Source organism: Brassica napus, unplaced genomic scaffold (genome assembly GCF_020379485.1).
Source record: "Brassica napus cultivar Da-Ae unplaced genomic scaffold, Da-Ae ScsIHWf_2959;HRSCAF=3745, whole genome shotgun sequence".
NCBI lineage: Eukaryota > Viridiplantae > Streptophyta > Magnoliopsida > Brassicales > Brassicaceae > Brassica > Brassica napus.
Window position 1 is genome coordinate 5,915 of NW_026016206.1, and position 16,645 is coordinate 22,559.

The following is a 16,645-nucleotide window of genomic DNA, read 5'->3' on the forward strand; positions in this document are numbered from 1 at the left end:
TATTACTTTTTATATATTTACATATTTAAATGTATTTAATTTTTACTTTTTATGATAGATGTCTAATGTATTATTTCCATTTTTTTTTTGTTTTTTACAGATAGATGTTTAATGCTTCATGTACCTTTTCCAATTTTATATTATGAATTTACTATATTATTTTTTCATATATATATATTTACTTAATATCTATATTTTACATTTAAAATATATGTTTAAGGCTTAATGTACTTTTTCTATTTTTTAGATTGGTATTTACATTTTAATATAAATGTTTAATGCTTAATGTACTTTTTCTATTTTTTTATCTTATGTTTTACTTTATTAATTTTTATTTTCGTATATTATATATTTTTAAATTGTGTATTTACTTGTTATTGTATATATAATTTGTATATTATATATTTACATATTTAGATGTATATATACTCATATTTTCCTATGATTTTATGTATATATGGTAATCATGTGTAATATGACATATGATTTATATTAAGGTAATAAGGTAATAATGTAGTCATGCCATTTAACTTCTTTTCGAAGAGAATTTCTAAACGATGTGGACGCTCTCTGAGCCTCGATTAGTCTTTTTATTCGTATAGATTTTATTTCTATACGTTCCTTTCCTATTCGTTCCTCGTGTTCCCGAAAAGGTCACCAGTCGGAGCCTTATTAATTTTTATTTTCGTATATTATATATTTTTAAATTGTGTATTTACTTATTCTTGTATATATAATTCGTATATTATATATTTACATATTTAAATGTATATATACTTATATTTTCCTATGATTTAATTATATATGGTAATCATGTGTAATATGGCAATATGATTTAATGTAATAAGGTAATAATAATAGTCATGCCACGTAGCTTCTTTTCGAAGAGTATTTCTTAAAACGATGTGGTGGACGCTCTCTGGAGCCTCGATTAGTCCCTTTTATATTAGTATAGATTTCTCAAAAGTCTAATTGAAATTGAAATTTAAGTGTCCATTCATCTAATCCATCATATATTTCTCAGTTTTCATCTACTTCTACTTCATCCTGATTCACAACCTTAAGAACCCAGATTTTAGATTTTTCATTTTCATCAAAATTTCTCCATCCCATAATCCAAATCGAAATCGAAAAAATTCTTCAACCCTTACGGAATTTCGTTCTTATCCCAAATAGATCGATTCCTCATCATTCTCAATCCATTTCCCAGATATAAATTGAAACTCGTCTTCAATGTACAAAATTTCCGACAATGAAGAAGACAGAGTATTACTAGACAACTATAACTAGTACTAGAAAGTGTATAACTAGTACAAACTACAACAAATATACTAGTATAACTAGTATAATTAGAGTGTGTATAACTAGAACACTTTACAATTAATATGGTTATATTAAGTTTTTGTTTTTAGCGTGTGAATGATGTTATAGAAGAGGATGATGTAGAATTTGGTATAATCTCCCGCTGTATGATTTTTCAAAATATGTTAAATTTTATTTTATGATATTATTATTTGATTTAATTTGTTACCAACTGTACGAGTTGTACTAGTTGTGTACCATTTACAAAAGAAAAATATCTTCATCTTTTTTTACTCTCGAAGCCAAAGAAGGCAACTTTTGAACCGGAAAAGATTGCAGTAGAAGAGGATGGGAAAGAGTATACTCCAAAAACGATAAAAAAGCCAACATGAGTTCAAAAGGATACATAACCATTCATGTTTGGTGTTTGAACTACGGATAGTAATAGTCCAACTGGTTTAATTGTAGCAACACGTTGAGTTGATTGGCTAGTACATCAAGCATATCAGCATATTGCTTGCTCGGTGAGTTGTGTTGTTTTAGCATTGAGTGGTAGGCTTCCGCCTCAAAGTCTTTTTCTTCACATGGAAATAAAAATAAGATAAGATTAGACAAATTGTAAACATATACAAAATAAACCTGATGCAACTTGTAAACACATATACAAAAAAAACCTGATGTATTTTTGAAATGAAAGATGGCATATCAATGTTTTTGTTGTATTTTCATCATATATGATTTCAAATAGATTTTTATTCTTATATTTTTTAAATTAACAAGGTCCACTCAGTATATCATAATACTTTTGATTAAAAGATATTTGCCATAAACAAATAAAGTGATAATGATATGATATGAATGGACAACTAGTACAACTACTCGATGTTAGTGTTCAACCACAAGTTTAAACATTAAAACATGATACACATTTAAAAAACGTTATGACATTTAAAGTAATACTAATAAATCAGTAGTTGTACCAGTTTTCTAGTTATACCAACGATACTAGTTGTACTAGTTTTTCAGTTGTATCAGTTTGTGCTAGTTTGTACTTTGGTACTTTGGTAGTGAAATAAAAAAAAATTAGTTGTACCACATAATTAATACAATTACCTTATTTGTATTACTTATTTATGTTATATGACATTGCCGGTTTACAATAAAATCTTCAATTTCGTAAATACATTTCATATATACTTTTCCAAAATCATGTGGAAAATAAGTTAACAAACCTTAAAAGTATAAGATAGATCAAGTAAAGTTATGGAATTGTATCATATTTTTTTTTTTCCAAAACTTCAAAAAAATTAAGAGACTTTTGAGTACAAACCAATTGGGATATGTGATTGTTTTTGGGAAATTTTCGCAAATACCACATTCATAGTATCACTTTTCATATTTACACTAACCACTTTTACTTTCACTTTTAATAAGGGTATAAAATATTTATACCCTAAGAGTTATTAATCTAGACTTAGGTTTAGAGTTGAGAGGTGGGTCGGGTAGGGTTTTTGGAATCACTTAGGATTCTAATAAATATATAAAAATACTTAATTTTTTTTAATATATTAAATTTACATTTATATATTATTAATTATAAAACTAATATAATAAAATTGTGAAATATTAAAAATTAAAGAGGTTTTATATATATTATGTTGCTATCTGAGAACAATATTTTTATTTTCTTATAAGTTAAAATTAAAATATAAAAACATTTATAATTAAATATTAGACACAAAAATATTTATATAAGATATTTCTAAGCTATTTCTAATATATGAGTGTTGTAAATTTGTTAACATAATAATAAGATACATAGTTTGCTGAACGTTTTTTGACATATGTAAATAATTTGATGTTTGATTTGATTAACTATTTAAAATCATAAATAGTAATTTAACTTGTGACTGAGTTCAAAACAATTTTTCTTGCTTTTACTTTAAACATGTTTAAATTTAATCCGTGAAACACTATAGCTTCAGTTGACCACTAAAACAATAAAAAAATGAACAAATAAAAAATAAAATTTCATTTGAGAAATTGCAAAAAAAAAAAATTGTTCAATTTGTTCCTTATCAAAATTGCATAGGGAAAATAATGTTTCTTATAAATTCATTCCTCCATGGGGAATTTAGAAGGAAAAAATGGAATCTATTTTTCAATAATTGATTAAAAATTTCGACATAATTGGTATAAATTTTGAGGAACAAAGAATTCACCATAATTTTTTTTTCCTTCCATGTTCACTATTAGAGTTTTATTATGCTGATTTTAGTATTAATAAACATAAAATAATAAGTATTCTTAAGATGATTATGTCCGTATGTGCGGGCAAAACACCTAGTTATTTAGTAAAACTGACGCTTCTAATAAATTATTCTCATTACAATGATTTATATCTAAACTTAATATGGCACGGTGCGCATAAGAATTCTCTTTACATTCTAAGATTTAGTACACCTATAAACAACTAATTAAATGATTACACAAATTTAAACATAAAACTAGATTCCGGGTATATTTTTGTTTTAATTTAATAGAATAGAAGTTTCATCTAATTATCTTAACTCCATTATTTTAATTATTTATATATATTTTGTATTATTTATTTATTTATTCAAATGGTGTATTTTCTTTATAAAAATATTGTAATTTTTTTTCGTTTGAAACATATATTTTGTTTGCCATGAATGAGAAAAAACATATATTGGGTTTGTTCAGATATTTAATGGGCTCTGTTTTAAAATTTTATATCCATGACCAGGAAAACGTAACTGTTTTTTAGCTTAGATAAATCGTGGTTTCTAATGGATACAGTTATACAAAAATTGTTTTTTTTTTTATGTAAGTCCAGTGGCAAAAAAAAGTAATATTCCAGGTAGTTTGTAGGGGCAAAAGATAGGATGATCCTGAATTAATAATATTGATATATATTTAAATTATAAATTATTAAAAAAAAAAATTCCTTAATAATTATTTTTGTCGACACAAAAACAATCCCGCAGTCCCGCGTTTTTCAAAGCAAATCAGAAGCTAGTATTCATTTTAACACCGATTACAGCCAACTTATGATTATTAATCATCTTGAAATAATAGTAACCACTTAATTTTATGAGATCTTGACTTATTTTAATTTGACGATCCGTCGATGACAGCACGCTTTAACGGTGCTTGCTCCTGGTTTCGCTGCTGTACAACCTGTCATGCAACAACATAACCACCACAAGGTCCAATCTGTCATGTTTGTACGTAATCAAACCGAAACCAACTGTTTATGGAATCTACCAAAGATTGCAATGTTAATTCTTTGTTACAAAGAAATCAAGATCACTAACAAACTGAATTTTTTTTTATGAAGTGTTTATATTTACTTACCAGTCATAAACCGTGGGAGATTAGGATGAGAAGGTTTATCAAAGACATTAGCACCAATCTCCCTTGTGGTCACATTACTTGCTGGATGAAATACACTTCTCCACACATCCACTTTCCGGCCAGATCCTGGTGTGGCCGGGTAGTCGGACTCGCTGGTAGAGACGCTGATCCGCCCACATTGTTGCTTCTAAGAATCATTGTATATTTAAGTGTATTGTTCAAGCTAGTTAAACCGGTAGTATTGTTTATACCAAGAGATTAGAGAACAACATAATATGATACTCAAATTTTTAAATGTTTCAGTTTACCTTTCGTATTGTTCAGGCTAGTCAAACCGGTGGAGATTCGCCTGAGATGGCCACGGCCACGGGCTTCAGGTTGAGGACCAGCCACGACGTCGTCCCAGAGGTTTTCAGTACACCCATTTTTTATTTTGCTTAGAGAGATCATCTGTTCACGTCCCTCCTTTAATTACATAACCCGATCTGGTTTTGTGTTATTTGAATAGGTCCGGCCAAAGAGATTGGGTTCATCCCTTTGGTTTATTGAAATGTATAAATACGAGAAGTAAACCATAACAATGTGTGTTTTATATGTATAGTTTTCCTCCAAGAATTGAACCGAGATAACCGGTGATACAACTGAAAACAAATCAGTTGTTATCCACCGGTTTAACTGACCAGTCTTAACAACTTTGGACCGTGACAATCAAATCAAATTGCAAATTCGCGAGCTGGTCTCTTGCAAAAATTTGTCCGTTTCTTTTGGAGATAAGTGAGACTGAAGCTTTCAATGTCAAAAATAGTTTTTTGTTTCGATTTCTTTCTTTACATATATCTTTGCGTACACAACTTAAAGCCTGCCGTTATTTTTATTATAACAAAATATTTTTTTTATTGCAACACATTCCTCTATGCCCTCAACTTAAATTAGGAAGTTCTCACGCTTCTAAAAACATGTCTCCAGCACGAGACGGCGAAAACAAACGTGAAATGTTAGTCCTAAACTGAGCAAAATAGAGTTTTACAGAACCAAGGCGGCACGGCCAATTCTGAAATTTAGGTAGTCATAGACAATTTAGGACATAAAATAGAAAAATTCAACACTTTAGAGGTATATTTTTCTCTTAAATCTGGAACCAAAACCAACAGAACTAACCACACTTGAAGTTTCTTTACTTGAGTGTGAAGTAAAAATGTATCAACAGTCAAAGTGAAGTAAACATGTATAACAGTCGAAGATTATTATCTCTTATTCATGACTCCTTCTATTAAGTAAGATTTAGACTTAAGTCTTTGACGATCACATGATATTCTTCACAGATCAATCTCAACCTAGGAAAGCGACTGTAAAAATCTGAAAAACTGTCAAAGTTCTGAAACAGAAAACTTCAAACACAAAGAGGAACACTTTTGACTAGTGTATATCTATATATATATATATATATATTGATGATCTTAGAACCCCTTTAGATCATCATCATCGTCTTTCCAATTTTCCTTAGCTTTTTTCGACAAATCTTCCACGCCCTTGTCAACATCATGCCGTTCCCTATCCGCCTCCTCACCGGACCCAACCACTGCCTCTGTGACCTTCTGAGCTGTGCTTTAGCCGTCTCCCACGCTCATCTTTCATCTTCTCCATAGTCTTTTCCCCAACATCTTGGGCCTTTTCTTAAACCCCTGAGCCAATCCTCTGATTTCTCTTTGAATCCTCTGCATATCCTTGGCTCTATCTTTTGTCTCTTCCGCTTTATCTTTCGTCTTCTCTTTCACATCATAAGCTTTGTCCTTGGCCTTCTCTTTCGTCTCGTAAGCTTTATCAGCTGCTCTACTCGCTCCTTCATTCACTTTATCCTTAGTCTCTTCCGCATAACCTCTCGTCTTCTCTTTCACATCATAAGCTTTGTCCTTAGTCTTTCTTTCATTCTTTCTCGCTTTGTCCTGAGCTTGCTCTTTGCAAGCCTCTAAGTCTTCCGCCCAGATTCTTCTCTCCATTTCCTTGAAATTCCAAATCAGCCCTTGAGTCTCTTGCTTTCTCTACTGGATCGTTTCTTCCTTCTTTCTTCCTGTAAAACAACAATCACTTCTTTCAAGTTTCAAGTTTCAAGTTTCACCCACCTTGTGTTATAAGGAGAACTCAAAGATATGTCTGATAAACGAAGGGGGAATAAAATCATAACTACTGATTAGCCGTTAAAGTATCTTCAACTTGATTTCTTGCGTAAAGCCTTATTCAAAAAATAAAACCTTCATTCCTTGTGACACAAGTTAACCTAATTGTTGTGTAACCATATATTTAAAATAACACTGATACTCTTACACTTTTTAAAAATTCCTAAATTCCAATATATATTTACATACAAAATTTATAGAAAATTACATATCACACAACTTAGATATAGAAAAATTCTGTGAAAAAAATCGTATAGAAAATGGGAATCATAACTAGTCACCGATGATGCATCGATTTGTTTTATATGTGTATATGTTATAATTACCTTAGAATGGTTATTGACCGATGAGCAAAAATGACACGAGAGTGTTTTCCGACCAATCACCACCGCAGGAGTTCTGGGAGGAGCTCGGCTCTCAGGGAAAGCTCTAAAGACCGCAAGAAGCTGTGCTCGACAGTTGCATAGCCGCCATATTCATCAATCAGAGAAACAATTTTCTTCTCAATTTAGCTTTTTGAAAATATTTTTGTTTTGTCTGAAATTTTCGAAGTCTCGTCGTTCTCATCTTTCGCATATGTCTACATTGCAAATTTATAGGGCCAGTAAACACAGCTGGCGGCACGTATTTGACACATGTCACTAAAATAACAAGTGTCAAATTGTTTTGCGTTTTCTCTTGCGCTCTATCCTTTGACCGACCTTTTCTTTCTTTTATTTTTTTCTTTTTTTACCAGTAATGAAGTTTGTTCCGTAGCAAAACAGGTAACAGATATGAAGTCCCCTATATTACATACTTATCCTAGAAGTCTTTTCTAAACGATCTACTTCCGCAAAAAACTTCCTATGTACATGAAAAAACTTATTCTCACATGAACTTTAGGTGCAGATGTCTATCACATGAGTGGTAACTGAGGCATCATCATCACATCACACCTTATTATTGGCTTGATAGTACTAGTTTAATTGTCTTGGGGTTTCTCTATTCCAACAGACTTAAGGGTATCAGACAATACGTTGGCATCCTCTTCAAAAATTGCTGGTTTAGACTTTAGTTTGTACATCTGACATCTCAATTCTCAAGGATGGCGGTCGTAAGGCTATTGCTTCATATTCTAATAGTGAATGAGTGTCTTCAATGGAAGAATAATTATGAATAATTGTCTTTCACCTCTTTGTGGTGAAATTAGGGTTGCATTTCCATAGCATCCAAAACAAAATTCTTCAATAATAGTAATTATTATTTGTAGTTGCTTTACTACTGCTTCCATCCATAATCTTCTCTGTAGTCCCCTTGGTTCGTAACATGAGGAATTTTTTTATTATTTTAAATAAACTTATTCCTCATTTTCCATGTACTTCATGCTTACCATTTTAGAATGATTAGAAATTAAATGGCCTAATTGAAAATGAAATTGCATAGATTTTTAAATCCTGCAAACCGAAAATATAAAGTCAATCAGGGCTAAACTTTTTGGGCTCCGACCATGATCAAGAATAAAAAAAAGATTTTTTTTTTCATAAAAAAAAGAGTCACCATTCACAAATGATAATTATTTTTTCTTATCTATACTATTAAAATGGAAGGAATTCTAAAAAATCTACTTAACAAGGTTGTTGGACATATTCACTAAAAAAATAATACGTCTTATTTTATACTTACATTAATTAATCAAAATTATCAGTATTATTAATAGGGAACAACCCAACTGCCTATCATCATTATATCACCGATATATTTGCATCCACTACAAGAAAACATATTTTTTAGGAGGGCAATATACGTTGTACCTTCGTCATAAACGGGGTGTTACGATGAAATAACCCCTCGAAACACGTTTCGTCATAAACGCCCGTCGTAACCGAAGTTTCGTCGTAAATGACTTGTTACTTTACGACGAAATATTTCCTCGTAAAGCGCAGACCATAGTTTCGTCGTAAACGAACGTAATAATTCGTGGTAAACTCAACGTAATGGATTCAATGTAAAGCAGACGTAAATATTTTCGTTGTAACGAACACGTAAACATTTCGATGTAAAACCCTCGTAAATATTTCGATGTAAACTCCACGTAAATGTTTCGACGGTAATCAGTCGTAAATATTTACGTCGAGTTTACATCGACGTTTCGTTTTATAATATAGATTTTGAATATTTTTTAACCTCAAATATATTTAATTTTATAATATATATTTGAATTTTTTAAAATTCGGATTTTAAATATTTTTTATTTATTATTTTAAAACAAATATGAAAATAAAAAAAACATATTAAAAAGCATTTAAAAGTCATAATATTTAAATTCATAATACAAACCGAAATATTAAAAAACTACATATCATCGAAGTAGTCGGTAGGGTTGCTCGGCTGTTGACGGGTTGGATCGGACTCTTGGGGATCTCGTACTGGCAACCCAAGAGCGGCTCGTCTGTCACTCAACATTCTCTGCATAAGCGGATTTCCCACGGCCATCACGTCTAGCAAATCCTCAAGAGAGTCTAAACGAACCTGCTGGCTATCCATTCGAGCTTTCATCTGAGAAGTCTCTTCATCCCGTCTCGAAGTGTATGACGAAGTTGCCCTTGCAACTTCGTTAACAGAGCCTATACCGACTATTCGTCCCTTCTTTCTAGGAGCCAGCTATAAAATTAAAACATATATTAATATAGTTATTATAATAATGTAAACACAATTTTTAGTTGTACTACATCTTCGAAGATTCTGTCCGCTTCTTCGTGGACATGTGACGGGTAATCCATCGGGAGACTCCTGAGTTAGTTGCGTCTCCCGTTCTTCAATCCGAGTAGCCACTGCTTGAGCGAGTTTCTCAGATGCAGGATCCACAAAACTCCGTCGGATGTGGCGTGAGTCATCTTGAATAGGTCAGACAGAGATGGTAAGACTCCCGTCTTCTCCAACTACAAAAAAAATTATTAAAAATTATATTAATTGAATATTTTAAAATAAATATTTAAAACAAAACTTACAACTTCTAGATGGATGCATGCATGTGGTTTTTGGCCGGTTCTGTGAAGCATGGGAAATTACCATCTTTATCCTTCGTTCTTCGAGAAGCCGAGCACGAATTGGCCTTTTGATCGAAGAGGGGTGCTTCCAATAGGCGATGAGGCCATCCCACACATCCTTCGTGAGCTCAGTGGGCTTTCCCTCATACCCGTCGAGCTCCCACTTGTCCTTCCAATCAGAGACTGTGTTGCAGAGGCGGACCTTTGCTTTTGCAACAATTTCGCCTTCACCATCTCGGTGATTCCCAAAGACCATGCCACTTTTGCTGAAACAAATTAAAATTTTGAAGAAATTACAATTAATAATAATATTTAAAAAAATACATATTTAAAAATGAAAATTTAATTAAATTTAAAAATCTTACCGCAAACATTTTAAACCAAGTGATCTTAACGTGATTTGGAGTCTTGCTCCAGTTCGGATATGCCCCGTCGTAGTAACCCTTAATCGTTTTCGAAACGCTCCGGCCAACACGGTTGTTAGCCCCAAACCTGAAAGGAAAACAATTTAACCGTTAGAAATAAAAATATAATTTTTAAATTTTAATGTAAAAATTTATAACTTACCAATAAGTTTCTGGGGGTTTATCGGGGTCTAGAACATCCAAACCCTCCTGTCCAGGCTGGGCAAGCAAATCCTCCACCGTATATCTCGCGAATGGGGCATATGAAGGCACACGCAGATCCGGATGAACTGCACCTTCTGGGATAGGCTGAGGTGCAGCCGCTGGAGGAGGAGGTGGAGGCATCTGCGGTGGGAGGCATCGGTGGAGGAGGACTCCAAGCAACTCTCTGAGAAGGCTGAGAGTCTGGAACTGCGGTGGAGGATGATGGACCGAAGACGATGGACCGGAAGAAGATGTACCGGAACCATCGTCGCCAAACAATCTCTATAACTAGGTGCTGCTGATTTTCTTCTAGGAGCCATCTAAAAAATTAAAATAAATTTAATCAATTATGACATTAAATTATTCCGTTACCTAACTAATCACCTAAACTAATTACCGTTACCTAACTAATCACCTAAACTAATTCCGCTACCTAACTAATCACCTAAACTAATTTAAAAAAAAAAAAAAAGAGAGAAGAGAGGTTTACCTTAGAGAGAGCAAAGGATTTGGGAGGAATGAGCGAGGCAGCCTCGCTCTCGGCGTCTCCTTTATATTAGGATTCGTCGTAAAAGCGACGTAAATTTACGACGAATTTACCAGCCCGCGTTTTTTTCCATTTACGACGAATTTACCAGGCCCGCGTTTTTCCATTTACGACGAAATTACCAGGCCCGTGTTTTTCGATTTACGACGAAATTACCAGGCCCGCGTTTTTCCATTTACGACGAAATTACGTCTTCGTGTTATTTTACATCGATTTTACGACGCTTAACCCTAAACACGAAATCCCTAAACCCCAAAGTCACATATCATCTAACATCACATCATCTTATTTCATACTACTTCTTACTCTTTCTTTTAAATTTTTACAATAGAGAAATCCAACATTTGATACATATATTACATCACTCTAAATCGTTTTCGTTCTCATCACTATTACATCACTCTAAATCGTTTTCGTTCTCATCACTATCATTACAATCATCATCGTCGCTTCTATCGAACTCGTCTTCACGTGCTTCATCTGTCGCATCTTCGGGAATATCTTCATATTGAAAGTTTTGCGGGTCGATCAAAAGAATTTCATCAGTTGGTTGTTCTGGTACCTCAACTTCAGTGATAGCGTCTTCTTCTTGCAAGGGCGGTTCTTCTCCAACGACAATGCATCCACGAGGTGTAATTTTGATAGCAGTTACCCAGTTTATCCCGGAAGTTCGAAGCCGAGGATAAGGAAGGAAGCTAACTTGCTCGGCTTGTGAAGCTAAAATGAAAGGCTCAAATTTTTGTATCTTCTCCCAAAATTGACATCCACAACACCAAATTTGTTATACCGAATCCCTCGGTTCACAACAGGATCGAACCATTCACATTTGAAGAGGACGCATTTTAGCTTCAATAACCCGGAAATTCTACTTCAATAATCTCCTGCAATATCCCGTAAAAGTCTGTTTCACCTTTCACACATATTCCGTAGTTACTCGTTGCCCGATGTCTCCCATATTCGTATGTGTGAAAGGTAAATCCTCGTGTGTACATTGGTGATGTGGTGACCTTTGCAACTGGACCTTGAACCAATTCGTGAAACCATACGGGATAATAAGGATCGTCATAATCAACCTGCAAAACATATATATATTCTTAAACACTTACTTAATTAATATAATAGTATGAGATATATTACTTGTGATTTTAACCACTTGACAAAGTGCTTATCTTTACGTGTATCCACATCAGTTGCAGATATTCCTGGTATTGCTTCTTCAACTTGAGATACAAACACATCCTGCAAATTGAACAAATAATCAAATCATACATAATTAACTTCAATTCATATAATTATCATTCACAAAAATATTTACCTTTCAAAGTAACGGGTCATTGCATCCTCGCTGTTGAGCAGAATATAAGTGTGGGCACTATGTTTATCTTCTTCACATGACCACCATACTTCTTTCGTTTTACCACCAAACCGTCCAATTTGCAGAAAATGTCAGGAACACACACCATCAATTGGATATGATGTCGGTACTCCCACCATCATCATATCTCCTAGGAACTCTTTTTCTCGTACGAACAGTTGGAGCAAAGTAGTATGATGTGAAGTTAGATGTTTCGGCTGTCAAACTCCCGCAACTATTGAACCCTCTACCTTTGCAAGATTTCTTGCTTTCCCCTTCAAATGTTTCATCTGTCGCTCATACGGATACATCCATCCGTTGTGAACAGGTCCACGAAGCAATGCTTCATACGGTAGGTGGACAACTAGATGCTCCATGACGTCAAAAAATGAAGGAGAAATATCTTCTCCAGGTTGCACAATATGATCGGAATGTTCTGATGAAGTTGTTCGATGACTTCTTCTTTGAACGTACGTGTGCTAAGATCTCTGAAAAATGCTCCGATAGCTGTATATTTTAAAAGGAATCAAATTAATAACATTTCATAACATATGTATATATATAATTTACAATTACCTGCAAGTGCTTCGTGGACATTTGCTGGAAGGAGCTCGGCAAAAGCAATGGAAGCAGTCGTTGCATAAACACATGATAATCATGACTTTTCATTCCGGAGAACTTTTGACCTCGTTCAATACATCTTGACATATTTGAAACATAACTATCAGGAAACTTAACTTCCGATGCAACCCAGTCAAACAAGGTTGTTTTGGCTGCTGATGACAACCGGAAGATGGGAACATGAACGTTTCTATTGCTCTTGATATGTAACTCACTTCTTGAGCAAATATCAGGTAAGTCCATCCTTGACTTTTTGTTATCTTTTGTCTTCCCAGGGACGTTAAGTAATGTATTCATGATGTTCTAAAAAAATTCTTCTCGATATGCATGACATCCAGATTGTGGCGTAAGAGAAGATCCTTCCAATAGGTAGCTCCCAAAATATACTCTTCTTATGCCAATTGTGAGATACACCATACCCATCAGCATATTCCCAGGAACATGCCAATTTCCTCCAACCTTAACTGTTTCCTGAGCTCCGTAATAATCAATGTCCGCTTCGATCTGCTTGCCGGTGAGATATGGAGGAGGACTGTCTCTGACAATTTTTTTGTGTCGAAACAATGTCTTATTTCTTCTGTACGGATGGGCAAGTGGAAGAAAGCGACGATGACAATCAAACCAATAACTCTTCCTACCATTCTTCAGTTGAAAAGCATCCGTGGATCCAAGACAATACAGACAAGATATCTTCCATGTGTTGTCCAGCCAGACAACATCCCATAAGCAGGGAAAACTTATCGGCCACATCAGAACTGCTCGCATCGTAAAATTGTTTTTCAAGGAACAATCGTACGTCCTCACCCCTTCTGACCACAATTGCTTTAGCTCTTCTATCAACGGTTGAAGAAAAACATCAAGAGACCGTTTTGGATGCTTCGGCCATGGGATTAATATGGTCAAAAATAGAAATTCTTGTTCCATGCACATATCCGCGGTAAATTATACGGCGTAAGAATGACTGGCCACAAAGAATATTGTCTACCAGACATTCCAATGGACTAAATCCATCGGTGCATAACCCAAGATAGACATTCCGAATATTTGTAGCAAAATCTCCGTGTACCTTGTTGAAATGTTTCCACGCTCTTGCGTCTGATGGATGTGCAACCTCACCATCTCTCTGGACATGTTCGGCATGCCACCTCATCGACGCAGCAGTCCTCTCATTGATATAATCTTTTCAATCTGTCTGTAATTGGTAGGTACCACACATCCTTTGGTACGGTACCCTATTCCTCCCACGGCCTTGCAGGTTTGAATCGTGGTTTTTTGCAGAATCGACACTCTTCTAACTTGTCATCTTCCTTCCAGTAGATCATGCAGTTGTCGACGCAACATCAATCATCTCCGAGGGTAACCCAAGACTATAAACCAATTTCTGAATCTCATAATAAGATTCAGCAGACGTTGTCTTCTGGCAAATACTCTTTAAACAACTCCGCCCATGCATCCATGCAATTCTCAGGTAAATTATGATCCGTTCTCTACAACCAGTGTAGATGGTTGATTTGCAGGCATCTTCATTTCATTCATAAAACCTTTTTGCATCCAATTAGGTTCTTCTACATTTCCAGTTCCATCAGCTATTGTTGTAGTTGTTTCTAAAATGCATCACTAATCATATCTTGAACCCTATCATGATCTACCATCTGCTCCTCTTGATGATAATTATATTCATTATGCACATGATTCGGTTCTTCATTATGATGAGCATCCTCAAAATTAGCATCCTCAAATTAGCATTACTACTACTAGCTTCATTTCCCCCATAACCCTCTCCATGTTGATACCAAATGCAGTACTGTGGTGTAAATCCTCTGTTTACTAAATGATTCCATACAGTTTCACTACGTGCAAATTTCGAATTCTTGCATTTTGAACAGGGGCAGAACATCTTCTCTTACCCTTTCCCTGCGTGATCGGTGTACAGCCCGCCTGGTGCATGAATTCTCTGCCCCCGTTCAGAAATGCATTCGTCACTCTCCCGTCGGAATCTTTGTGCAAATACATCCAACTTCGCACTAACTCGTAATATACTACCGACCGATTTTTTTCTTCTATTTTTTTTAAAAAATTTTTTTTTTCCGTTTGGGTCTTGTGAGAAGAGAGTTGTGTGTTGTGTTTGTGAGGAAGAGAGCTGTGGGAAATGACATATATATAGAGAAATTTTCGAGTTGGGTAGTTGAAATATAACAACGATTTTACAAGGAAACTTTTACATGGATTTTACATGGTTTTTTTTACAACGACTTTACAACGAACTTCGATAAGTTTTTCACCTAAATATACGGTAACATGATTCGTTGTAATGTCGATGTAAAGTTTTCTTTTCGACGTACATGCGTCGTAATATTACATGGCGTTTACGACGAAATATGGTTTCGTTGGTTTCGTCGTAATTGCGTTGTTAACCCACCATTTACTATTTCTAAGACGACGATAAGGAACCTGTGTCGTTCGTCTGTCTGCCAATTCAGTGGAACGACAAGGAGAAAGTGGACGGAAGTGCAGCTGGTTTGTACTTGAGAGGAACCTTTGACAATGGTCGGAGGTTCCACTCAAGTATAAACCAACTGCACTTCCCTCCACTTTCTCCTTGTCGCTCCACTGAATTGGCAGACAGACGAATGACTCATGTTCCTTATCGTCATCTTCGAAATAGTAATTGGTGGCTGAATGAGGAGCAGAGTCTAAACGCCATCAGGTTCGAGAGGAAGAGAGTTGTGTGTTGTGAGGAAGAGAGTTGTGTGTTTGTGAGGAAGAGAGTTGTGGGAAATGACATATATATAGAGAAATATGGTAAGTTTTACATGGATTTTACATGGAAAATTTGCAACGAGTTTACAACAAATTTAGGTAAGTTAAGCACTTTCAATACACGTTTTCACCTTATATAACGATAACATGATTCGTTGTAATGTCGATGTAACGTTTACAACTATTTTCGCATTCCACGTACTTTGTCGTAAACTTACATTGACTTTACGACAAAATCCTTTCGTCGTAAATTACCATGGAGTTTACGACGAAAATGTCTCGTCGTAATTGCGTTGTAAAGTTGATGTAAATTTACGAGGAAATAATTTCGTCGTAAAACGCCGTTGTTACTGCTATGTTTCTTGTAGTGATCTAACATAGTCTTTTACACATAGTAATATTTTGAATGCATTATTATTCACTTCATTAAGCGAGGAAAAAGTCAAAAACAAATATAATATGAAATGCACATATTTTTGAACTTATATAAATAACCAAACATAAAAAAAATCAAAATGCTACTGGTCGTGATTAAATTAGTGGATATGTTATCCATGTATGTTTTAAAATCTATATATGACTTACAAAATATATTCAAGGTATTATGTATATTTTCAATACAAACCAAATCCCTATAAATGACCATATAATATATACTTATTTGACTCTCACCATTTTCATGTACTTTCTGAATCTATGTATTTGTTCAATACATATTTTCTAGAGATTTTTATCATATTTCAGTATAAATCAAACCTATACCCTAAACTATATTTCCCATTATAACTTCTAAACCTCATTTTATATCCTAACCAAATATTTATTTATATTATTATCTAAACGATAACCTCAAATTTTATAGTATGCATTTAAAA

General features: G+C 34.1%; 2 pseudogenes; both read right to left on the reverse strand.

Moving 5' to 3' along the window:
* Positions 1–4,380: 4,380 nt before the first annotated feature.
* LOC125602720 lies at positions 4,381–5,130 on the reverse strand (annotated as a pseudogene).
* A 919-nt stretch (positions 5,131–6,049) lies between these two features.
* Positions 6,050–7,535, reverse strand: LOC125602721 (annotated as a pseudogene).
* Between the last annotated feature and the right edge of the window lie 9,110 nt (positions 7,536–16,645).